Here is a 24,484-nt window from a genome sequence, read left to right as displayed (position 1 = left end):
TCTGGGATCCAGCCCCACATCGGGTTCCCTGCTCAGCCTGCTTCTCCCTCTCCCTCTGCCACTCTCCCTACTTGTACCTCTCTCTCTCTAATAAATAAAATCTTTAAAAAATTTTAAAAGAGGTTAAAGACAAAAAGAACTACATAAATGCTATAATCTAGAATAAAAATGTGTATTTCAAAGGACTGTGGGTTAACAATTCTGACACCACTTTATGTGTACTTTATGAATAAATAAGTAAGAATTTTATATACAATGGAGAGCCTGGTTTCTCACTATTGGAAAAAAAGTTACAAATAAGAAGCGCATAATACTGGATTGGAATCAGAGGTATCAGCATAAAATCCTAGTTTTAAAATATATATACAGATAGAGTTCTATAAAAATACAAATGCATGTGTGCATGGCTTAGTAGAGATACACGTATTTCCTAGCTTTTCCACAGAAGGAACCTAGTAGCAGTGAGCACACTTAGCACCCAGATATTGGTTTCTATACACCATTCTTCAGTAAAAGAACCAGGATTCCTTGGAGAGTGGTTGATTCAAGGGCTGGGACAGGGAAATTATACGATGAATCCAGAATATTTTGCAGTGCCAGAAAGTAAGGCTGTGCTGAAAAAAGGAAGGGACATGTCAAAAAGACACAGGAACCTGGGCACCTGGGTGGCTCAGTTGGTTAAGCGACTGCCTTCAGCTCAGGTCATGATCCCAGGGTCCTGGGATCGAGTCCCACATCGGGCTCCCGGCTCAGCAGGAAGCCTGCTTCTCCCTCTCCCACTCCCCCTGCTTGTGTTCCTGCTCTCGCTGTCTCTGTCTCTGTCAAATAAATAAATAAAATCTTTAAAAAAAAAAAAAAAAAAAAGACACAGGAACCAAACCTGAAGGAGCTCTAAATGGCCAAAGTTAGAACAATCTGAGCATTAAAATAAATAAATTATGGGTTAGATTATAACCCATAGAATGATAAATATTATGAATCTATACTGACATAAATAAATAAATGGGAAAGAATTCTTACAGAAGAATTCCAACTGAAGTGTGTAGAAAGAAAGAGGGAAATAAAAAAAATCAATATTAAGCAAGTACCACTGTGTTAATTCCTTGCAAGAAAGGTGGATACTAAAATTAGCAGGCAGGGATCCTGGGTGGCTCAGTTGGTTAAGGGACTGCCTTCAGCTCGGGTCATGATCCCAGGGTCCTGGGATGGAGCCACGCCTTGGGCTCCCTGCTCCTCAGGGAGACTGCTTCTCCCTTTCCCTCTGCCTGCCACTCCTCCTGCTTATGCTCTCTCTGTCAAATAAATAAGTAAAATTTTTAAAAAATAAATAAATAATAAAATAAAATTAGGCAGAAATTTGAGGAGAAACAGGATATTTAGATAATCTTACATTATCTACTCAGTTATTTATGAAGACGAGGGGAAGATAGTAACTTTACAGTGGAGAAACCTCACAGGGGGCACCCTAACCAAATGATCAAGGTTAACGTGTAACAACATAACAATGTCATAAACGCCTTACTACGGAGCACTGAGAAGGACAAAAAGTCATTTGTCCAAAATGCATAACCTCATTCTAGTCACAAGAAAACATCAAACAAGCCCAAATTGATGGATATCTTAACAACATTCATGACCAATACTCTTTAAAATGTCAAGGTCATGGAAGATAAGGAAAAACTACAATACTGTCATAGATTAGAAGACACTAAGGAGAAATAACAACTCAATGATCTGTGAAATCCCAAAATAGGAAGAGGACATCAGTGAATCACTACTGAAATTCTAATAAGTTCTGTACATTAGATAATGGTATTATACTAAGGTTAATTTCTTAGTTTTAATCAATATACTTTGGTCATGTAAGATGTTAGAATTAGATGAAGCTAAGTGGAAAATATGTGGAAACTTTCTGAATTATGTTTGCAACTTTTCTGTAAATCTAAAATTGGTTAAAAACAAAGTTTTGGGTTTTTTTTAAGATTTTATTTATTTATTTGAGAGAGAGAGAAAAAAAGCACTAGTATGAGCAGGGGGAGGGACAGAGGGAGAGGGAAAAGTGGGCTCCATCTGGGACCCCGGGATCATGACCTGAGCCAAAGGCAGATGCTTAACCAACTGAGCCACCCAGGGGCCCCAAAAATAAAGTTTTTTTTAAAAGGTATGATTCTGGGGTACCTGGCTAGCTCAGTCTGTAGAGCATGCCACTCTTGATCTTGGGGATATGAGTTCAAGCCCCATGTTGGGCCTAGACCTTACTTAAAAAATAAAATAAAATAATAAATTGAAATATGTGGTTCTGTGAATGTCAGATGTAGTGTAAAAAAATAAAACCTGTTTTGGTGTGAATACTTTATTGTATCTAACAGCTGTTATTAAATATACTTCATACTATTTTAAAGGGAAGGGGTTTAAAATTGTTGCCTTGATGAAGGATAGTTGGAAGAAAGGCAGGCAGACAAGGGGCCCCGACCCTAAGAGGAAACCACCCTTTAAAGGATTTTACACCGCCCTGGAAGGAGCCCTCCAACCTTGCCCATGTAATAGATAGATGACAAAAATCTGATTGGATGCCAGGCACAGGGAGGGTTAATCAGATTAAAACAGCCAGCCAATAAGCCCATAAAAACCCCTAGAACTAAATGTCAAATTGGCAACCCTCTCGGGTCCCCTCCCTCTTTGGGAGCTTTGTACTATCACTTTGCTATCACTCAATAAACTTTGTCTTGCTGCCCACCAGTCTGTCTGGTCTACCTTTTCGTTCTTAAAAGCAGCATGGCCAGGAACCGTGGACACTTAGAGGAGAAGAAATCCTGTAACAGCCTTATGTTTTAGTAAGAAATATGTCAGGAGTTTAGCTAAGCTAGACATGCTATTGCTGCCTTAGCATTTATTTTGTTTAGCCAACCAGCCTGCCAGCGGGCTTAACTGACATTAGCCCCCCATGCAAGCAAGCACACGTCCTAGGTAATAGCCTGCAGAGTCACAAGCAAATGTAAGATCCTGACATGACTTCCTCAACAGCCCTTGTGACCAACTGTCTGTCCTCTCTCCCAGAGCCTTTCTCTTGTGCACCCCATAGAGAAGACTCCCCTTGGATGGGATGCCTGGGTGGCTCAGTTGGTTGGGGGTCTGCCTTTGGTTCTGGTGGTTCATGATCCTAGTGTCCTGGGATCGAGTCCCACATCGGGCTCCTTGCTCAGCAGGGAGCCTGCTTCTCCCTCTGCCTGCCTCTCCCCCTGCTTGTACTCTGTCTCTCTGACAAATAAAATCTTAAAAAAAAAAAACAAAAAGAACTCCCCATGGAGCTTCCCAGACCACACTGTTTTGGGTTTGAATTGACCAATCCAGCCTTAGCCCAGGAACCCCAAAGCCCTCCCCACCCACAGAAAAGGATGAAGGCATATGCCCCAGGTCCTCTCCCTCTCTGTTTGCACCCTACCTTGACCTTCTCAAGTGCTCAAGTGGCCCCTTGACACATACTGTGTACTTCCTCCAGATCTTGTGAGTAATAATCCTCTCTTTCAATTTCTCTCGTAATCTTTTGTTGAACCGTGGCAACATCCACATCTTGCATTTCTTTTTTTTTTTTTTAAGATTTTATTCATTTACTTGACAGAGAGAGAGGGAACACAAGCAGGGGGAGTGTGAGAGGGAGAAGCAGGCTTCCCACAGCGCAAGGAGCCCAATGCGGGGCTCGATCCCAGGACCCCGGGATCATGACCTAAGCCGAAGGCAGACGCTTAACGACTGAGCCACCCAGGCGCCCCATACATCTTGCATTTCTTCAACAAATGTTAATCTAACAAAGTTATAACAAAAACATATTCTGGGCTTCTAGAATAAGGAAAGGAAACTAAGAAAGTAGAGGTATAATGCAAGAAACCATGGTGGAGGGGAAGATTTCCACAAGCAAGATTAAGACGTCGTGGACCCATTCCCCAGTGAAATTGGTGAACATTTTTTTAAAAAAACAGACATAGGGGTGCCTGGGTGGCTCAGTTGTTAAGCATCTGCCTTCGGCTCAGGTCATGATCCCAGGATCCTGGGATCGAGCCCCGCGTCGGGCTCCCTGCTCTGCGGGAAGCCTGCTTCTCCCTCTCCCACTCCCCCTGCTTGTGTTCCCTCTCTTGCTATGTCTCTGTCAAATAAATAAATAAAATCTTTAAATAAATAAATAAATAAATAAATAAATAACAGACATAAAATCAGTCTTTGTTTTTCCCCCGCTGTCACCGAGTCGTGCGGAGGCTCAGGTGCATTCAGGATTCGGCTCTACCAGTAACCCACTGCCATTACTGAGGAAGGCATGACTGCTGGAGGTGTAATGGGTGTTCATACTGCTGCTTTGCAAGAGGTACTGAAGACCACCCTCATCCACAACGGCCTAGCACGTGGAATTCGCTAAGCGGCCAAAGCCTTAGACGAGCTCCAAGCCCACCTTTGTGCATTTGTATCCAACTGTGATGAGCCTATGTATGTCAATTTGGTGGAGGCCCTTTGTGCTGAACACCAAAATCAACCTAATTAAGGCTGATGACAACAAGAAACTAGGGGGATGTGTAAGCCTCCATAAAGTTGACAAAGAGGGAAAACCCCATCAAGTGGTTGGTTGCAGTTGTGTGGTGATTAAGGACCATGGCAGAGTCTCAGGCCAAGGATGTCATCGAGGAATACTTCACATGGGAGAAATGAACAAATGAAAAACTTGGTTCTTGTTGAAAAAGAAAAAACAACAAAATCAGTTAAAATCTCTAGAAATGGTCCTAAGGACATATAGCCTATAAAAAGAAAAGAAAGAAAGAAACATTTACTAAAACAAAACAAACAAAAGCTACTAAAATTCAGTACAAACACTGAGTCTATGGTATTTAAGCTGAGACCCACTCCTCCTTCCCCCACTCCCACTCGGCAAGATGAACACTCAAGACTGGTACATCCAAGAAAGAACACAGGGCTCTCTCTCCCCCCAGCTCCCAGTTGGAGGGCTATTTCCTACGAACAGCAGGACATCAGCATTTCTCATCTTATCCCCATCAACCTGTTGCGGAGGCTCACTTCCTGTGAGTGTGGCTGAGAAATGAGGGCTCCTTTCGTCTGCCCAGATCCTGCTCATGGGACTGAGGCTCTCTACCCTGACTGTGGTGCCTCTGAGAGTCCACAGAGCTCTGATTGTCCTTGCCTCAGCTCACCAGGCAGTGGTTCCAAGCCGGAAGAGGCAAGCCAAGATGTGATGTTACTAACCCCTTTCTACTGAGTGCTCAATTCCTAGGGCAAGAGTGTCACTCCGAGAGAAGTGTGCCACAGTCCCCACCCCCTTCAGAGTAATGGCTCAGAAATTTTGCCTAAGGGAAGAAGCAGGATGAAAAAGACAGCTCTTATTTTCTTCCCAAAGACACTGATTTCATCTGCTATCAATGTGGAGAAGTTCAAGCCTGAGGGTTCTTTCAGAAACAGCGGAGATTGTGGTGAAAAGCAACTGGGAGGGGAATGACGTATTTATTGGATACATAGGCAAAGTATAGGCCAGCTAGAAAACCTGGGAAAGGGAGCGGGGAAGAGCCTGCCTGGGATCTGAATAAACTCAAATACTGCTCTCAGGGGCACCGGGGTGGCTCAGGCGGTTAAGCATCTGCCTTCAGCTCAGGTCATGATCCAGGGGTCCTGGGATCAAGCCCCACATTGGGCTCCCTGCTCGGTGGGGAGCCTGCTTCTCTTTCTTCTGTTCCCCCTGTTTGTGTTCTCTCTCTCCTTGTCAAATAAATAAAATCTTTAAAAAAAAAAAAAGTACTGCTCTTGAAAAACTATTTCAGGGCACCTGGGTGGCTCAGTAGGTTGAGGGTCTGGCTCCTGATTTCAGCTCAGGTCATGATCTCAGGGTCTTGAAATCAAACCCTGTGTCAGGCTCAGTGCTCCACGCTTGGTGTGGAGTCAGCTTGAAATTCTCTCTCCCTCTGCTCCTCCCAAGCTCGTTCTCCCTCTCTCTCTCAAAATAAATAAATAAAATCTAAAAAAAAAAAAAAATCTATCCCATCAAAGGAGACTGAATTGGATTGGGTTCCTCTGGGGAGCAATTTTTGCACCAGGGCTTTGCTGAAAACAATAGAGTAACCAGTGGGCAATTGGTGGAGTCTAACAGCGGTGTGGTCCGAGGAAGAGATATCAAAGAAAGCCCTGCCAAAACCTCCACATCCCAGGATGACTATGGACGACTGGGCTTCTGCCAGCCTCAGGACAACATTAGACCACAGGGAAAGGGGAGGATGGAGAGAGAATAGACTACACTAAAATAATCCAGTCAGTCACTAAACAAACTAGCAAATAACAATAACAAGCCCTATTGGAAGGGTTACTATGATATTATCTAAAATGTCCAGTTTCTGGGGCGCCTGGGTGGATCAGTCGTTAAGCGTCTGCCTTCGGCTCAGGTTATGATCCCAGGTTCCTGGGATCAAGCCCCGCATCGGGCTCCCTGCTCTGTGGGAAGCCTGCTTCTCCCTCTTCTACTCCCCCTGCTTGTGTTCCCTCTCTTGCTGTGTGTCTCTGTCAAATAAATAAATAAAATCTTTTTTAAAAAATAAAATAAAATAAAAAAATAAAATGTCCAGTTTCTGACAAAAAAAATTATGGTACATGCAAAAAAACAAAGTATGACTTAACGTTGAAAAACAAAAAAAAAAACAAAAAAACAGGCAACAGATACTGCAAGTGAGAGCAACCAGATGTCAGTTAACAAAACCCTCCTAGTAGCCATTTGTTTTGTGTTGGTCCCAGCCTATAGATAGTGAAGCTACTGGCTAGAAATGCCTGGTACAACACCATTTCCCCAGTGTTGAGGCCAGACCAGCCCATGTGGTTCTTATGATTGCAAGATGCACCTCAGTAACAACCATCAGGAAACCTTGAAAAAAAACAAGGTTTATTACTGAGGAGTCCTGGAGGGTACATGGCACATCCAGGCCATACAGTGAGATCAGGGGTACAGACAGAGGGAGCATGGGCCTGGGGTTTTGCCTTTATTGGGGTCAGGGGTGGGTTGCCTAGGGTTTTACAGGTTCACTCTTTATTGGTGATTTTAAAACATAAAAGTAGGAATTGAAGTGCATGAAGAGAAAAACATGGCCCCTCAAACACTAGCAAACTATGCGGCAACATATAAAAATGCACCATGACCAAAAGAGATTTATCCTAGGAATGCGAGTTTGGTTTAACATCTGAAAAATAACCATTTTAATGCATCATATCACTAAAATGAAAAAAGAACCCATGATCATCTCAATAGACACAAAAAAGCATTTGATAAAATTCAACACCTTGTCATTAAAAAAGAAAAAAAAACCACTCAACAAACTTCAACAAACTAGGCACAGAAGGGAACCTGACAAAAGACCGTCTATGATAAAGTTACAACTAACATATTTAATGGTGAAAGACTGGATGTTTTCCCCCTAAAATCAGGAATAAGACAAGGATGCCCACCCTCGCTATTTCAGTAATAGAAGATTCTAGTCAGGGAAATTGGGCAAGGATAAAAAAAGGCATCCAGATTGGAAAGGAAGAAATAAAACTATCTCTATCCACAGATGATGTGGCCTTGTATATAGAAAATCCTAAAGAATTACCTGAAAAACTATTAGAACTAAGAGAAACCGTTTTTTTTTTTTTTTTTAAGATTATTTATTTATTTATTTGAGAGAGAGAGACTGAGAGAGAGAGCACATGAGAGGGGGGAGGGTTGGGAGGGTCAGAGGGAGAAGCAGACTCCCTGCCAAGCAGGGAGCCCGATGCGGGACTCGATCCAGGGACTCCAGGATCATGACCTGAGCCGAAGGCAGTCACTTAACCAACTGAGCCACCCAGGCGCCCGAAACCGTTTTATTTTCATCAAGGCTGCAGAATGCAAGATCAATTTTTTTCTATATACTTTCAATGAACAATCTGAAAATGTAATTAAGAAAATAATTCCATTTGAAATAGCATCAAAAAGAATACAATTCTTAGAAACACACTCACAAAACAAATATAACATTATATGCTGAAAATTATAAAATATTGTTGAAAGAAATTAAAGGATATCTAAATAAATTGAAAAAAATCCCATATTCATGGATCAGAAGACTTAATATTATAAAGGTGACAATACTCCCCAAATTGATCTACAGATTCAATGCAATATCTATCAGAATCCTAGCTGACTTTCTAGAAATTTACAAGCAGATTCTAAACTACATATAGTATTTCAAGAGCTTCTGAAAAACCCAAAACAACCTTGAAAAAGAACAAACATGGAGGGCACACATTTCCGCATTTCAAAATACACTACAAAGTAATGGTAATCAAGACAGTATGGTACCGGCTTAAGATTAGACATAAACATCAATGAATAGAATTGAGAGCCCAGACACAAACCCATGTGTCTGGGGTCTATTTATTTATTTGTTTGTTTGTTTGTTTTTATTACTAATATATAATGTATTATTTGTTTCAGGGGTACAGGTCTGTGATTCATCAGTCTTACACAATACACAGCGCTCACCACGACATATACCCTCTCCAATGTCCATTACCCAGCCACCTCGTCCCCTCACCCCCCTCCCCTCCAACAACCCTCAGTTTGTTTCCTGAGATTAAGAGTCTCCTGGAGTACCTGGGTGGCTCAGTCGTTAAGCCTCTGCCTTCAGCTCGGGTCATGATCCCAGGGTCCTGGGATCGAGCCCCGCATGGGGCTCCTGGCTCAGCAGGAAGCCTGCTTCTCCCTCTCCCACTCCCCCTGCTTGTGTTCCTGCTCTTGCTATCTCTCTCTGTCAAATAAATAAATAAAATCTTTAAAAATTAAAAGAAAAAAAGAGACTCTTATGGTTTGTCTCTATCTCTGGTTTCATCTTGTTTCATTTTTTCCTCTCTTCCCCTATGATCCTCTGCCTTATTTCTTAAATTCCACATATCAGTGAGGTCATATGATAATTGTCTTTCTCTGATTGACTTATTTCACTTAGCATAATACCCTCTAGTTCCATCCACATTGTTGCAAATGGCAGGATTTCATTTTTGATGGCTGCATAATATTCCATTGTGTATATGTACACCACATCTTTTTTTTTTTTTTAATATTTTATCTATTTATTTGACAGAGCAAGAGAGCACAAGCACGGGGAGTGCCAGGCAAAGGGAGAGGGAGAAGCAGGCTCCTTGCTGAGCAGGGAGCGTGACACAGGGCTCGATCCCAGGACCCCAGGATCATGACCTGAACCTAAGGCAGACGCTTAACCCTCTGAGCCACCCAGGTGCCCCTACCACATCTTCTTTATCCATTCATCCATCGATGGACATCTGGGCTCTTTCCATAGTTTGGCTATTGTGGACATTGCTGCTATAAACATTGGGGTACAACTGCCCCTTCGGATCAATACATTTGTATCTTTGGGGTAAATACCCAGTAGTGCAATTGCTGGGTTGTACGGTAGTTCTATTTTCAACTTTTTGAGGAACCTCCATACTGTTTCCCAGAGTGGCTGCACCAGCTTGCATTCCCACCAGCAGTGTAGGAGGGTTCTCCTTCCTCCACATCCTCACCAACATCTATCATTTCTTGGCTTGTTAATTTTAGCCATTCTGACTGGTGTGAGGTGGCATCTCATTGTGGTTTTGATTTGTATTTCCTTGATGCCGAGTGATGTTCAACATTTTTTCATGTGTCTGTTGGCCATTTGGCTGTCTTCTTTGGAGAAGAGCATGTGACTCTTGATCTCAAGGTTGTGAGTTTGAGCCCCACATTGGGGATAGAGATTACATTAAAAATTTTAAGGGGCAGCTGGGTGGCTCAGTTGGTTAAACAACTGACTCTTAGTTTTGGCTCAGGTCATGATCTTAGGGTTGTGAGATCGAGCTCTGCATTGGGCTCTGAAGTCAGCAGGGAGTCAACTTCAGATTCTGTCTCTCCCTCTTCCACTGCACCTTCCCCTTTCTGGCACTCTCTTAAATAAATAAATCTTTAAAGAAAAAAAATTTTTTTAACAGTCTTGAGGTCTTTTATTTTCTTTACATTTATCATGCCATGAATTCATAGGGAATGGGTTCCTGCAGTTCGGGCTCCTTTCCACTGGTTCTCATAAAATGTGCTTCTCTGGGTGGGGCAGGCTGGCACTTCAGTTGAACCCAAATACCTTTCTTTTTGGCTTCCTTCTTTTTCTGATCATTTTCCTTCACACGCTTCAGGAAGCTATCTCAGCTCTTTGAGTGTTTAATATGCTCAATGTGTACATTAATTCTCTTGGCAAGAGTCTTGCCCTTGTTTGTTTAGAACAATGCCAACAACATGCTCAGTAACATTGTAGACTCTTCCAGTTTTGCCATGGTGACATTTGTGGGGCATTCCTTTTTGAACAGTGCCCATTCCCTTGATGTCCACAATATCACCTTCCTTGTAGATTCCCATGTATGTGGCCAAAGGAACAACTCCATGTTTTCTAAAAGGCCTAGAGAACATATAGTGGGTACCTCTCCTCTTTCCCTTTGTTTTGATCATTTTAGCAAATTACTGGAAGATGGCAGTTCCAGACGAAAGGAAAGCAGAAGTTTTTAAAAATAAAATATAAATGGGACTCCTGGCTGTCTCAGTTGGTTAAGTTACTGACTATTGGTTTAGGCTCAGGTCATGATCTCAGGGTCATGGGCTCTGTGTTCAGAGGGAAATCAGCTAGAGATTCTCTCTCTCCCTCTTCACCCCCCACACTCTGAATCTCTCTCTCTCTCTCTCTAAAATAATAAATAAATAAATCTTTAACATAAAAAATAATAAATAAATGAAATATTAAATATTAAGAAGTTTTTAATTAAAATGGGCAAAGAGGGGAACCTGGCTAGTTTAGTTGGTGGAACATGTGATTCTTGGTGTTGGGGTCATGAATTAGCGCCCCATGTTGGGCATGGAGATTGCTTGAAAAAAAAAAATAAAAACAAAATAAAATAAAATAAAATGGGCAAAGTAGCTTTATTCTTAATAGCCCCAAAGTGGAAATAACCCAAATGACCATCACTTGATGAATTAATAAACAAAATGTGGGGGTCACAAACAATGGAATATTAGTCATCCATGAAAAGGAATGGAGTGCTGATATATGCTACTATATGGACGAACTTTGAAAACATGCTAAGTGAAAAAGCCAGTCACAGAAGGCATACATTGTATGATTCTCTTTGTGTGAGATGTCCAGAATAGGCAAATCCTCCAATAGTCAATCTGAGACAGAAAGCAGATTAGTGATTACCAGGAACCACGACGTGGGAGAAGCGGGAGAGAACTAGTAATGTGTGCAGCATTTCTTTGGGGAATGATGAAATATTTTGGAATTAGATAGTGGTGATGGTTGCATAACTTTGTGAGATACTAAAACCCACCAAACTGTACACTTTAAGTGGGTGAATATGAATTATATCTCAATATAGCTATTTCCTTAAAAAGGAAACAAGAATGAGCAAAGAAATTGGCGAACATGAGGATATATCTAAAATACATACAGAACAACTAAATAAGGGATTAAAAGCATGGTAGAGGGGTGCCTGGGCGGCTCAGTTGTTAAGCGTCTGCCTTCGGCTCAGGTCATGATCCCGGGGTCCTGGGATTGAGCCCTGCATCGGGCTCCCTGTTTGGTGGGAAGCCTGCTTCTTCCTCTTCCATTCCCCCTGCTTGTGTTCCTGCTCTTTCTGTGTCTCTCTCTGTCAAAAAAATAAATAAAATCTTTAAAAAATAAATAAATAATAAATAAATAAAAGCAGGGTAGAACTATAATAGCAAACAATCATTGGGGTTGTGTGCTTCCACAGGCACACATGGGATAATTTTAATTTCAAAAAGGTTAAGGACTGCAGTTGATTAAAACATATTGAATATATAAAAAGTCATGAGTTCAGAATAATTTTTTAGAAAGGAAATAGTCCTGGAGATAGCCAGGCCATCAACTTATTCCTCTGAAAATTGTTAATTATAGGGAAAGAACTAAACATTTCTGCTTTTCTAATATAAATAGAATTTCAGTATAACCTAATATCTCCATGGATAAGGGAAAGTGTTTCAATACAGAAGAATTCCAGCTAGGGCTGGGATTAGGGTAAGGTGAGTCAAGTGCCTAGGGTAGAAAATTTAATAAGGTACTCACCTTGCCCCGATTTTAGTTAATAAATGCAGGACTGTCCAAACTAGAAAATTGTTTCAACCATTAGTGAAATAACTGATTCAAGCACTAGTCATTAATGCTGCTAAAACAACTACAAGAAAAACTGATAGGAAATGTATAAAAATCAGGCTGTCACCATCCAAACCCAATGATCAATCTTAATGCCACAAAAAGTGAGACAACCAACATCACATGCCTCCTGAGTGGGTACAGAAAGTACACAGCATCACTTAGTAAGGATTCTCAGAAAAAAAATTTTGAGTCATAATACAATCAAACCGGGCACCTGGCTGGCTCAGTCAGTGGAGGATGTGACTCTTGATCTCGGGGTTGTGAGGTTGAGCCCCACATTGGGGGTAGAGATCACTTAAAAATAAAATATTTAAAAAACAATAATAGGGGCGCCTGGGTGGCTCAGTCGTTAAGCGTCTGCCTTCGGCTCAGGTCATGATCCCAGGGTCCTGGGATCGAGTCCCACATCGGGCTCCCTCCTCGAGGGGAAGCCTGCTTCTCCCTCTCCCACTCCCCCTGCTTGTGTTCCTGCTCTCGCTGTCTCTCTCTCTTTGTCAAATAAATAAATAAAATCTTAAAAAATAAAACAACAACAACAAAAATAATAATGCAGTCAAACCTTTAAAACTGACCCCTAGTCCACAGGAAATATTGAGCATAAAGGATGAAGTCCACAAGGAAGCAATATACAAGATCTCAAAAGAGGGACTTTCTATTAGACTCTAATTTCATCAGCAAGTCAATGAAAGGAAAAATAAAAGGTGAGGGGACTGTTCTAGATTAAGAGAAACATAAGACTTAAAAGACTTATGAGAAACACAAGAGACGTAACAACCAAATAAAACGGATCCTGTTTGATCTTGATTCTAAACAGAAATTACAAAAAGAATTTTTTATACAATCAAGGAAATTTGAGTATGGCTTGGTAATTGAATAATATTAAATAATTATTTGCATTTTGTTAGATGTGATAATGGATTGTGGTCATGCAAGAAAATATTTGGAGATTTCTTTTTGAGTTGCATACTGACGTATTTAGAACTGAATGGTACAATGTCTGGGATTTGCTTTAAAATACTCCAACAAAAAACATAACAAGGGGGAAGGGGTAAATGAAACAAGTCTATGGTTAAATGAAGCTAAGGGTTGGACACAGGGGATTTATTATACTTTCTAGTTTGGGGCATGTTTGGAAAGTTTCACAATAAAAATCCCAAAAATATGGGTACCCCATTATTCAGCTAAATCCCACTGTGTAGTATGTATCTTAGAGAAACTCTTACAGCTGTGCACATGTTCAAGAGTGAGTTGTGCTTTGTAAAATGAAAGGGTAAAGTGTCAACAGCCATACCCCATTCCTCCTAGTTAACAAAATCCTGATTTTATTTACCCCTCACAGAAATACTTTGTGAATACTGTGTGAGGATCCAAGGCATGCTTTGGAATCTCATTTCTTCTTACCAGTAATTGCAGTGGCAGGCAGGAAACAACTTTGCCAATGAAAACGAAGGGAAATCTTGATGAGAGTCTAGGGAAGTTCCACCATACTTCATTGATTCCAAGGCACACAATCTTTTTTTTTTTTTTAAGATTTTATTTATTTGAGAGAGAGAGAATGAGAGAACACATGAGAGGGGGGAGGGTCAGAGGGAGAAGCAGACTCCCTGCTGAGCAGGGAGCCTGATGTGGGACTCGATCCAGGGACTCCAGGATCATGACCTGAGCCGAAGGCAGTCGCTTAACCAACTGAGCCACCCAGGCGCCCCCAAGGCACACAATCTTTCTTTCATTTCTGAAATTTGCAGGCTTCTCACAACTGATAGCATGTCGCTGGACGGCTGGTGCAGTGTGTTTGTCAACCCTGCGTGTGTACAAACATGATTTGAAAGCCTACCCTTTGTGCCATCTGGTAAGATCCAGAAAGTACTAGAATTACAACTTGCAGAATGGGTGTTCCTGAGACCATAGTGGCACATTCTGTGAGGAGATACTGCACTGCCAGTTCCTTATAGCACAGAGGGTAACATTTTGGGGGGGAAACACGGACGTGGAAGGCTCTGATTTTTAAAGTGATTTAGAGTGGAACTCTGGTGAGAAGACATTCTGAAAATACCCTTAACCGATTTATTTCATTTCTACTTTCCTATTTTGTATACTCAAGAGTAATATATAATTTTAAAAATTTTATGTCTAAGTTTAAAAGGGCTATTTTTAAGAGTATAAAACAAAACTTCTAAGGGATAAGAAAGTACTGTCAGTTTAAGTGTTGGAATTTTGGTTTTTTTAGTAGTTAAAAAAATCTGTGCCTTCCCACTAATGGAATGTGGAACCTATCTGTTAGAGAATAAGGCTAGAAAATAGAAGTTCTTTTTGCTCCCCTTCTTGCTTTGGATACTGTCAGGCAAGGGCACAGCTGTGGCAGTTATCTGGGACCACCAGGAGGAGACCAAAAGGATCCCAGGGATGCCCAATTGCATCCTGACATTGCTGAGTCGCTAATCTAGCAATGGAACATCCTACTTGCAGATTCCCATCAATGAGATAAGTAATGCCTATATTACTTATAAAACTTTTACTTAGGAATCATGGTACAAAAGTATACTGAAGTGATAATCATTTAGTAGAATACTGAACATTTTAAAATACACTATAAAGTTTAATGTAAATATATATATTTTATATTTTAACATATATTTTATATAAATATAAACATTTTATATGAATACTATGTATTTTATAAATATATATTTCGATATCAAAAAGATAATGTTGAGTTAAAAAAAGCAAGTTTCAGAATAATATCTGTGCAATACTTATATAAAGTTGAATGATTCATAATGTATTGTTTATATGTTTTAAACATGGACTAGAAGGATACATACTATCTTTAGCATAGTGGATACGCTAAAGATACTCACTGGGGGGGCGCCTGGGGGCGCCTCTGTGCCTTCGGCTCAGGTCATGATCCCGGGGTCCTGGAATCGAGCCCTGCCTTGGGCTCCCTGCTCAGCGGGAAGCCTGCTTCTCCCTCTCCCACTCCCCCTGCTTGTGTTCCCTCTCTCGCTGTCTCTCTCTGTCAAATAAATAAATAAAATCTTTAAAACACAAAAAGATACTCACTGGGAAGGGAGTAAGGGAAATGGAATCAGGAAGGGAATATAAACTGGACTCATCTGTACCAATAATGATTTGCATATTTTTTCAAAAGAATATCCAAAGCAAATGTGGCAAATATTAACTTTGTTAAATCTGAGTGGTAGGGGCGCCTGGGTGACTCAGTCGTTAAGCGTCTGCTTTCAGCTCAGGTCATGATCCCAGAGTCCTGGAATCGAGCCCCGCATCGGGCTCCCTGCTCGGGGGAAGCCTGCTTCTCCCTCTCCCACTCCCCTGCTTGTGTTCTCTCTGTCAAATGAATAAAAAGTCTTTAAAAAAAAAACACACACAAATAACTGAGTGGTAAATAAACTTGTCATATTCTTCATTTTATGTTTGTGAAATATCTCATCATTATGATGAGGAGGATAAAAAACCCTAGTTACGGGGCTCCTGGGTGGCTCAGTCGTTAAGCGTCTGCGTTCGGCTCAGGTCATGATCCCAGGGTCCTGGGATCGAGCCCCGCATCAGGCTCCCTGCTCCGCGGGAAGCCTGCTTCTCCCTCTCCCACTCCCCGCTTGTGTTCCCTCTCTCGCTGTCTCTCTCTCTCTCTCTCTCTGTGTCAAATAAATAAGAATTTTTTAAAAACCCTAGTTACTTAATTTTCCCATGTTTATAATTGAAATAATCTCAAAGTCATAGTTTAGAGCATAATAAAAGTATGTTTAACATACATACATTTTTTTCTTCACTTGTAAATTAGAAATGTCCACTGGAGATGGCGCCAAAGAGTCATGAAAAACACTAGGCTATATGACAGACTAATTCTCTTAAAGGTACTAGATATAATTGTGAAAATCCCATGTATACTATTAAGACTTCTATCAACAATATCTTGTATTTGCATATTAGTGGTTCAGAAATAATGATAAGGACACAAATCTAGGGCGCCTGGGTGGCTCAGTCGGTTAAGCGACTGCCTTCGGCTCAGGTCATGATCCTGGAGTCCCGGGATCGAGTCCCGCATCGGGCTCCCTGCTCGGCAGGGGGTCTGCTTCTCCCTCTGCCCTCTCCCCTCTCGTGCTCTCTGTCTCTCATTCTCTCTCTCTCAAATAAATACATAAAATCTTTAAAAAAAAAAAAAAAAGGACACAACCCAGCCCTTAACAGAGCGGGATACCACTACTGCCTCCTGCTGGAGCAGGGGGGAAGGACAGGAAGCAGGAGGTGTTCCTGGAGTCCAAGGGCTGGGGTCCCTGAGCAAAACCAGAACTACCCTGAGCCTGTTGAGGGATGAAGTCTTTCCCAGGAAGACTACCGGAAGCAGAGAAAGAAGAGGAGAAATACCCCCGGTTTCTCCCTTCCTCTTGGCTTCCGATTTCCCAATGACGCCTCCCACTGGCTGGACTTAGCCAGAAATCAGCTGACCTGGGAGCCGGGAAACAGCCTATAGGAGTCAGCCCCCTGAAAGCACAGCGGAGCAGAGCAAGGGCAAAAATGAAATCTGAAGGCAGAGAGGATCCATCCCACTAGTTGTAAACTTAATTAGTTGTAGTTAAATTTTCTTGTTTCTCGTATTTCTTTTCCAGAATGGTTCTCAGGCTCCTGGGCGGCTCAGTCGGTTGGGCGTCTGCCTTGCGGTCAGGTCATGATCCCGGAGTCCCAGCATCGAGTCCTACATCGGGCTACCTGCTCACTGGGGAGTCTGCTTCTCCCTCTGACTCTCCCCCCTCTCATGCTTTCTCTCTCTGGCTCTCTCTCTCTCTCTTAAATAAATAAAATCTTTAAAAAATAGTAACAAAATAAGATGAAATGGTTCTCAACTCCTATATACCTAGAGTTGCCAGATTTAGGGAGTGGGAGGAAGAGACACGGATGCCAGTTGAATCTGAATTTCAGATAAACAATGCAATATTTGGAATATATTTATAAAAAAAATTTTTAGTATTTATCTGAAATTCAAATTTAACTGGGCATCCTGTGCTTAAAATTGTATCTTGCACACTGTGTACCATATACCAAGTATAACTGAAATGCTTTAAAAACAAAACTAACTTATACACCCAACTATACAAAAACCAGAACTGATCCTAACTTCCACATCTGTCAGACAGTGGGAAAGACTATTTCACAAAATTGGATAATGCCACTGTGCTCCCATTCTGGTGACAGAGCCTTTGGATACAGGGCCAGACATGGGGTAAAGCAAGTGAGGCACTGACCTTGGGTGCAAACTTTAATGGGGTGCCAAAAAACTTGGTAAGTAATCAAGATAAATAATATGTTAATGCAATATTTTTAAATAAAAATGAATACAAAAAATCCACAAAGAACAAAATACTGAAAATTTTAATATGACAGGATCAGTAACAGTGCTGTGCTGAGACATATTGAAACCTGAGAAAAGAGGAAAAATCAGTCTTTACTTACTTTAAACCTGTCTTTACTTAAAATATTGATATACTGCTCATCATGAATATATTAACTCCTGATTTCTAAAAATATTGCCTTAAAATATTATTTGTCTTAATTAGGGAATTTTTTGGCACTTCCTTAAATTTTTCCACCTGAAATGAGTGTTCAGCACTGTTTGGATCCATTTCAGGGTTACACAAAATTCGTCAGATTTGTGTCGAATGATTACTGGCACATTTTAAGTTGGCAAATAGTTTTGCCTTTGAAGCTTGATTTGAATAGCCAGTGAATGAAAAGTGAAGCTGGGACAGGAGCTTGATGTCCATCCCTGTGGATGTAACTGCTTTGGCAAAGTGGGTAGAAATTTACGCTTTCACATCTTTGTAGTATTTCTTGGTAATATCTACTCACTGTGATGAATTGGTTGCAAAATAACTTGTAGTTTCCACCAGAAATTTGATTATGGGAATAACACTAGATTTAGCCCTTTGTATCCTAAAAAAAAAAAAAAAGCCAGATCTAGAGTTGCAGAACTCTTTCCAAGTTCTAGTTCTGACACTTACTAGCTGAGCAAGCTGATTTATTGATTTACTTCTTGGAGCCTCAATTTCTTCACCCTTAAAATGGGTTTGAATATCCATATTACAAAAATGTTGAGGAAGAAAAGAAGCAATCATTGCAAAACCTCTTTATGAAATTGTAAAAGACCATTCAGAAGTGTCAAAACCCCTGAAACACTGAAGAATTCTCATCTTGGGGGGGGGAGGGGCAAAGGGTGAGGGAGAGAGAATCTTAAGCTCCAGTGTGGAGCCCGATGTGGGGCTTGATCTCACCACCCTGAGATCATGGCCTGAGTCGAAATCAGGAGTTGGATGCTTAACCGACTGAGCTCCCCAGGCCCCCCAGAATTCTCATTATCGTAAAGTCCTGTTGCAATCATAGATATTGGCATGCTTGCTAAGTATCAATATAAGGATGATATTTAAAGACAGACAGTATTTGGGGCGCCTGGGTGGCTCAGATGGTTAAGCGTCTGCCTTTGGCTCAGGTCATGATCTCAGGGTCCTGGGATAGAGTCCCGCATCGGGTTCCCTGCTCAGTGCAGAGCCTGCTTCTCCCTCTCCCTCTGCCACTCCCTCTGCTTGTGCTCTTCTGTCTATCTCTCTGTCAAATAAATAAATAAAATCTTTAAAAAAAAAAATAAAGACAGTATTTGGAGATTATAACTGAGGTGATGGAGAGGGGATTCATATCGAGAGATTGTTTCCATAGTGCAAGAGAAGATTTGCATATTGCTGGTATAGTCTTTGGCCATCAGGAACATCTTCTTGAGAAAATGATGCCCATGTTTCCTGGGAAGGAAACGGCTTTAGCTACAAAAGAGGGTATGTACGGGATGGAAACTGAAAAGGGATTATAGGCAGGTCATGAAAGGTCTTAAAAGTCATTTTAAGGAGTTTGGAATTGGTACTAAAAGCAATGAAGTGTTTTAAATGGATGTGGACATGATCAGATTAGCATTAAAAAACCTATCTCAGAGCGCCTGGGTGGCTCAGTCTGTTGAGCGTCTGCCTTCAGCTCAGGTCAGGATCCCAGGATCCTAGCATCGAGCCCCACGAGCAGGGAGCTTGCTTCTCACTCTGCCTCTGCCCGCCGCTCTGCCTGCTTGTTTGTGCTCTCCATCTCTGTGTCAAATATATAAATAAAATCTTCAAAAAAAATAAAAATAAAAAACCTATCTCTGGCTAAATGAAGACATTCTGGAAAGGGAAAGACAGGATGACAAGGTTGCTGTGGCACTTGTCTCAGAGGTGATAATGACTTGGGAATAGAGTGGCAGTGAAAATGGAAGGATCCATCATACGGAGGAGGTAGAATCCACAGACCTCGGTTGGCTGGTTGAACCAGATGGGGAATGAAGAACTGGGAGATGGTGTTTCAGTTATCTATTGCTACACCCTCAAATTTAGTGGTTTAAAAGAACAACTTTGTACATCCACATGCAAAAGAATGAGGTTGGGGGGGCGCCTTGGTGGCTCAGTAGGTTAAGGGTTTGACTCTTAGTTTTGGCTCAGGTCATGATCTCAGGGTCATGAGATTGAGCTCCGTGTGGGGTTCTGAGCTGGGTGTGGAGCCTACTTGGGATTCTCTCTCTCTCTCTCCAACTGCTCCCCCCACAACAACAACAACAAAAATCTTTTTTTTTTTTTTTTTGGAGAGAGAGCACATGTGTTCGAGAGGGATGGGGCGGGGAGGGGCAGAGGGGAAAGGGAGACAGAGAATCTGAGCAGGGAGCCCGATGTGGGACTTGATCCAGGGACTCCAGGATCATGACCTGAGCCGAAGGCAGTCGCTTAACCAACTGAGCCACCCAGGCGCCCCTGTTAATTATATCTTAATTTTTAAAATTAGATTTAAGAAATGCAACAACAATGCCTTATTATTTTTTGCCATCCTGGGGTTGACTGAGCAGTTTTTCTATTTCGTATGGTATTAGATAGGATCATTCATGTGACTACATCGAGCTGGCAGCTGAGTTGAGCTGGAAGTTTCAAGAAGGCTTCATTTTTGGTGTGTCTGGGTGGCTCAGTCAGTTGAACGTCAGACTCTTGGTCTCAGCTCAGGTCATGATTTCTGTGTCCTGGGATCAAGCCCGGTGTCAGGCTCCATGCTCAGCCTCCCCTTCTGTCCCTTTCCCTCTCCCTCCCCCTCTGCCCCTCTCCCAGCTCACACGTGCTCACTCTCTCTCTCAAATAAATAATTAAAATTTTTTTAAAAGAAGAAGGCTTCATTCTTATGTCTGGAACCTTGGTGCTTGCTGTCAGTTGAGGCATCTTGGGTCTCCTTCATGTGGTCTCTCTCCAGCAGGACAGCCTGAGCTTCCTTACACCTTGGTGGCTGAGAACAAGAGAGGAAAAGTGGAAGCTGCAATACTTTTGAAGGACTAGCCCAAAACTGGCTCACCATCACTTCTGCATCCTGTTGGTCAGAGCAACTCACAGCTCAGTTTCAAAGGGAGAGGGAGAGCAGCATGTGCGTATTGGGACAGGTGTAACTGCTGACAACTATCTTTGCAGACAGTCTTGCACAAGTGACAAGGACCACATCCAGTTTGAGGCGCTGTTCCCTGGCTGGAGGGGAAGTGCGGTGCCAAGGTTGGTGACAGAACAGAGTTCCACTGAGATTTTCCACCTCCCACTTTGGTTTTTTTTTTAAAAGATTTTATTTTTGGGGGTGCCTGGGTGGCTCAGTCGTTAAGTGTCTGCCTTCGGCTCAGGTCATGATCCCAGAGTCCTGGGATCAAGCCCAGCATCAGGCTCCCTGCTCGGTGGGAAGCCTGCTTCTCCCTCTCCCACTCCCCCTGCTTGTGTTCTCTCTCTCCCTCTCTGTCAAATAAATAAATAAAATCTTTTTTTATTTTTTAAAAGATTTTATTTATTTATTTGACAGACAGAGACACAGCGAGAGAGGGAACACAAGCAGGGGGAGTGGGAGAGGGAGAAGCAGGCTTCCCACCGAGCAGGGAGCCTGATGCTGGGCTTGATCCCAGGACTCTGGGATCATGACCTGAGCCGAAGGCAGACACTTAACGACTGAGCCACCCAGGTGCCCTAAATAAAATCTTAAAAAAAAAGATTATTTTTTTAAGTAATCTCTACACACAATGTGGGGCACAAATCCACAACCTCAAGATCAAGAGTCTCATGCTCTACTGACTGAGCCAGCCGGGTGTCCCCCTCCCCCATTTCTGAATTAACATCTTTCCATCACTGATGTCACCCTATCTGTGAACAAAGGATAGCTGCCAATACTGAAAGTTGAGAGACCTAAGATGTCTTCAATGTAGGAAATTCTAGAACCTTTAAAGCTGAATGTGGTGTTGGGGCACCTGGGTGGCTCAGTTGGTTAAGCGACTGCCTTCAGCTCAGGTCACGATCCTGGAGTCCTAGGATCGAGTCCCGCATTGGGCTCCCTGCTCAGCAGCGAGTCTGCTTCTCCCTCTGACCCTCCCCCCTCTCATGCTCTCTCTATCTCATTCTCTCTCTCAAATAAATAAATAAAATCTTTAAAAAAAAAAGCTGAATGTGGTGGTTAAGATAATAGTCACTTATTTGTCTTGTGACTTGGGAAAGTGGGTTAACACCTCTGCCTCAGTTTCCTTATCTATGAAATGAGGAAGAAGAACAAGAAAAGTGACCACCTGTGAGAAATTTAAAAATGACTCTGTTGACATCTAGGTCCTGCTAAGAAAATAAAAATAATTCTTCATAGCAGAATGTTCCCAAATGGACATAAACAATCACAGAATATGAACAATGTTCAGAGAAGTTTACAGCATGACTGTGTTTGGAACAAGACAAAAAACAAAGCCCTCCACAACTGTAAAAATGAGGGAACACCCCCTTCTTCTAACATGAGTGATGCTGCCCCTTGACCAATGACAACTCTAGTCTTTCTTTAATCCTCCTGTCTCCCAGATAAAAATTAAGACCCTTAATCACTGAATTGCCTGTTTCCTGAGTGAATCTAATTCTAAATTGCCCCCTCCACCTGCCTAATCCCTCTTTAAAATCATCCAGCACAAGTCCAAATTATTTAAGAGGTTCCACCTAATTCTCTTTTCTTGAGAGGATCCTTCCTTAAGCAAGATTAGTAAGCACTTCAGGCATCTTTTTATGTGAGCTCTAACATGTTGGGGAGAAAGAATCTCCTCTGCCCTTCAGAGTTCTTCTAGCTGGACTAAGACTCAAGCTGAGATGAGACAGATTAGTGGGGAAAAAAATCAACTTTAATAGCATACATATGAGCAGTCCACACAGACATGGAAATTCCAAAGACAGTGAGTCACATGAGGCTTATATGAGCTAAGGAAAGGGGTAGGGGTCTGAAGATACAAAGGGAGAAAAAGACCTTTAGCAGGAAGGTGGGAAGAGATGTTTGGAAAATAAAGATGTTTGCCCTATGCCAAAGTGACCCATCTTGGGTCAGCCTGCCCTTGGCCCCTACAAACATATACATCAAAATATATACTAGAATATTCATATTGGCCTTATTCAATACAGACAATAAAATGAGCACATAAATTACAGAATAATTAACATAATGGAACATTACATAACAATGAGAAACAAGCTACAGACTCAACAACATGGATGAATCTCATATTGTTGAGCAAAAGAAGCTAGACTCCAAGAAAAATATACTGTATGGGGATGCTTGGATGGCTCAGTCGGTTAAGTGTCCAACTCAGGTCATTATCTCAGGTTTGTGGGACTGTGCCCTGAATCAGGTCCATGCTCAGCAGGGAGTCTGCTTGAAATTTTCTCCCTCTCCCTCTGTCCTTCCCCCAACTCTTGCATGCTCTCTCACTCTAAAATAAATAAATAAGGTGTGCCTGGATGGCTCAGTCACCTTTGGCTCAAGCTATGGTCCCAGGGTCCTGGGATCAGGCCCTAAATCAGGCTCCCTGTTCAGTGGGGAGTCTGCTTTTCCCTCTCCCTCTGCCCCCTGCCCCACTCGTGCTTTCTCTCTCCCTTGCTCTCTCTCTCAATAAATAAAATCTTTAAAAATAAAATAAAATAAAATAAATAAGTCTTTAAAAAAATATATATAGGGGCCCCTGGGTGGCTCAGTCGATAGCGTCTGCCTTCAGCTCAGGTCACGATCCCAGGGATCGAGCCATGCATTGGGGTCCCTTGTATGCGGGAAGCCTGCTTCTCCCTCTCCCACTCCCCCTGCTTGTGTTCCTTCTCTCACTGTGTCTCTTTCTGTCAAATAAATAAAATCTTTAAAAAAATAAAATAAAATAAAATAAATATATATATGCTGTATGGTCCATTTGTATTAAATTTGAATACAGGTGAAACTAATCCATGGTGTTAGCCATTAGTTTAGTGACTACCCTTGTGGAGAAATGGGAGGAGGCATTAGGGGGGCCTCTAGTTCCAGGTAGTTTGTTGTCCTTTCTCTGGGCGTTAGTTATGTGGATATGTTGAAAATTCAATAAACTGTACTTATGATTTGTGCACTTTTCTATGTGAACGTTAATGTGAATAAAAAAGGTTTTTTTAAAAGTGGGCAACCACTTAAAAGGGACATAGGAGCCTACCTGAAAAAGCTCCTAATTAATAAAGCTGAAACAATTTCAGCAACAAAGTAATTTAATATTGAATTGTAAACACAATCATGAGTCCATACTCATAAAATTTATGGTTAAATAAGTAACTAAATGGGGGAGAAGAGACAAATCTCCCTTAGAGAAGGTTATCTACATATATACTCCTCACTGCGGGAGGTAGAGTTTAAAACATCCTCCACTCCCCAACCTGAGTGTGAACTGCACTTAATGACTCACTTCCAAAGAGTGGAGTGTGGAAGTAACTTTACAGTGGAGAAGACTGGCAGACTCTACCTGAGCCAGGTGATCAAAGTTAACATCATCATTTGCTAGCATGTAATCTTCATTTGATGTGATGAGAATGGCAAGTCACCTCTGGTTTTCCTCCTAAAAGCCCATAATCCTAGTCTAACTATAACTGAACTCAAGGGGTGCTGCACTTGGGGTGCATCAAATTGAACATAACCCAAAGAAGTGTTGAAAGCAAAGAGCTTTTTGTTTTCAAAAAATTTTTTTTTAATTTCATTTATTTAATAGAGAGAGTGAGGGAGTGCAAAGAGGGAGAGTGAGAGGGAGAAGCAGATCCCCCACTGACCAGAGAGCCTGATGTGGGACTCAATTCTAGGACCCTGAGATCATGACCTGAGCCGAAGGCAGACACTTAACCAACTGA

General features: G+C 41.8%; 2 pseudogenes; one reads left to right on the top strand and one right to left on the bottom strand.

Moving 5' to 3' along the window:
* Positions 1 to 4,288: 4,288 nt before the first annotated feature.
* Positions 4,289 to 4,695, top strand: LOC117999194 (annotated as a pseudogene).
* A 5,352-nt stretch (positions 4,696 to 10,047) lies between these two features.
* On the bottom strand, positions 10,048 to 10,525 carry LOC117999625 (annotated as a pseudogene).
* Between the last annotated feature and the right edge of the window lie 13,959 nt (positions 10,526 to 24,484).

Source organism: Mirounga leonina, unplaced genomic scaffold (assembly GCF_011800145.1).
Source record: "Mirounga leonina isolate KUSES-001 unplaced genomic scaffold, KU_Mleo_1.0 Mir_115, whole genome shotgun sequence".
Classification (NCBI taxonomy): domain Eukaryota; kingdom Metazoa; phylum Chordata; class Mammalia; order Carnivora; family Phocidae; genus Mirounga; species Mirounga leonina.
Note: the sequence above shows the minus strand (reverse complement) of the source record. Positions and strands in the feature narration are given on the sequence as shown.